Genomic DNA, 2,592 nt, shown 5'->3' with positions numbered 1-2,592 from the left:
TGGTCCTCTGCTCTGGACCTGAGTGTCTGCAACGCCCCCTCCATTGCTGCTCATGCCACAAAGAGCATCCGCCAACAACTTCTACCAGCAGCACAGGTGAGTGACCGCCAAGTGGGCTTGCACCCTGCGACACCTGTACCTGGCACTCCCCAGTTCCCAGACTTGCAGTTCCCTCACACCCCACAGTCCAGCCAGGGCTCTGCCACTAATGTGCCCCAAGGATAGGGGGTGGGTGTCAACCCGGGGAACCCACCCCCATCCCAGCGGCCATTGTCCCAGGACAAGGGCAGATGCAGTGATGGATGAAGAGGGGGCACCACATTGTCCCTGGCAGGGAGCAATGGGAGCCACAGAGCCATGCATCTGCACCCTTTCTCTCCCTAGTGGGAACTTGGTGGCTTTAATCAAAGGTGGGGAACAGCACCTCCACACCTGCTTTCTCTGGTCTTTTCCTTTTTTCTGGGCATGGGGGTTTTTGGATGCAGAAGATAGCCCCCCCCCAGCTGTGTGAGCCTTTGTCTTCTGTGCTTGGTCATCCTTTCACCTGAAAAGGGTCCCAGTAAAGCCCAGAGAGAGGTGAAGGGCGCTGGGGGTCAAAGCAGAAGGTGAAAATCTGGGAGGAATACCCCCAACCCCCCTAAACCCCCCCCACACACATACACCCGGCCTGTTCCCCTACGCCTCAGCTGTAAAAAGTTCTCACAGGGTCATCACCTTTCCAAGCTCTGCCAGCATGTGCTGGTGTTCTTGGTCCATTTGGTCTCCTCGTCCTCCCCAAGAATCCACCAATTAGCCCTGAAACATGTAGGCTAGAAGTAAGGAGTATGTCGATGTATGTAGCCTTAGGACTCCATCCATTTCCCCAACACTGCCCCCACCCCTGGCCAGACATCCCTCTGAGGTCACCATGACCCTCTGCTAGTTTCCTTTCCCAGGTTCTGAGGAGACACTTGTCTCAGGACTCCTTCACCCAGCATCCTGGCCTAGGTTTTGGTGAATGTGGAGTCAAGGCTGGTTGTTCCCAAGGGGAAGGATCTGGCCCTGGAGAAAGGGAGAGGCGGGGTGGTGCTGCATTATTTGAGTGGTGCTCCCCTTGGGTGGGAGCCCTTGGTTCTCTCAAGGGAACCTCAATGCTCCACCTTGTACATTGTCCCAGATGAGGAACAACAGAGGCACTGATCTGAGTCGTGTGTGTGTGTGTGTGTGTGTGTGTGTGTGTGTGTGTGTGTGCATTAGAGAGAGAGAGAGAGAGGGAGGGAGAGAGAGAGAGGGAAAGAGAGAGAGATCATCTTTCTACTTGTACATCCTGACAGTGCTCAGGTGAGTGATCATTTGGCAAATTTCAGGTGCTGCATGGATGAGTCTTCTGTCACCAGTCTGGATTTGTGTGGGTGTAGAAGTGGGTTGCAACAAAGATGGTCGGACCCTTTGGTAACTCTTCCTGCTATCTTTGTGGTGGGTGCATGGGCTTCACGGCTGAGGTCTAGGGGCCTGGAAGGGTAAGGTGCTTGAAGGGAACTCATCACACTTAAGTTACAAGACCAAGGGATTTGTGTGCCCTGGAGCTGTCTACTCCCTTGGGCCTGGTTGGTGGCAGGGGGAGCTTGGGAGGACCTGGGGGTGGGTCTGACAGGAGGTAGTTTCCCAGGGGGACAGAGTGTGTGGCCAGCACTTAGTAAGGATGTGCACCCTGAGAGTATGGAGTGCACCAGCATAGGTCAGACTCCAGGTCTTCTCATCATGATGTCTGATGGATGAGGCCAACCTTATTTTAAATCTTGACCTGTGATCTTCAGATCTCAGACTTCTGAGTAGCTAGGATTATAGGCATGAGCCTCTGGCACCGGGCCTCGGATTCTGTTTGGTATATTAAGGTTTGAACTCAAGGCTTTAGGCTGGCCAGTCAGGTCTTCCACCATGTGAGCCAAGCCTTTCTGTCTTGGGCATTTCCAAGATAGAGACTAAATATATGGTCAGGCTGGGCTGGATCATGATCTTCCTATCTGTGACAGGCATGCTCAACCAGGCCTGGTCCTCTGTAGTTGGGATAGTAGACATGTAGCACCATGTTCAGTCATCGGTTTAGATGGATTACCTCAAACTCTTAGTTCATGGCAGCCAATTCTTGACCACAGGCTAAGCCCTGGCTTAGGCTTCAACCATTGGACCTCAGTCTCCTCTTGGGACAGTTGTGAGGAAGCAAGGGATTTATACAGAGGGATCTCTATCACAGGGCACAGAGGGAGCAGCCATCAGATACGGTTCTTGGCAATCCTGTGAGCAAATGAAAGGAAGATACCTGGAAAAGGCTCAGGTGTGGCTTGATATTAATCGTGGAACAGGTGAGGGATTATGAAACAAAACATGGATCTCTATCATCCTTACCTTATCCCCATGAGGAAGGGGATCCTTCACTGTGTTCAGTTTTGCAGCTGGGGATACTGAGGCAAGGAGAAACCAGTTGACATACTCATTGCCTCCAGTTCACCGGAAGTTCGGCCTGACTTCTCTGCCATGCTCCCTAGGACAATGGGTGCTATTCAGTCCACTTCTTGTGGTGAGAAGTCCAATTCTTGTCAGTCGTGGGGCTTG

Source organism: Dipodomys spectabilis, unplaced genomic scaffold (assembly GCF_019054845.1).
Source record: "Dipodomys spectabilis isolate Male_0828 unplaced genomic scaffold, ASM1905484v1 ptg000012l, whole genome shotgun sequence".
In the NCBI taxonomy this organism is placed as follows: Eukaryota; Metazoa; Chordata; class Mammalia; order Rodentia; family Heteromyidae; genus Dipodomys; species Dipodomys spectabilis.
Note: the sequence above shows the minus strand (reverse complement) of the source record.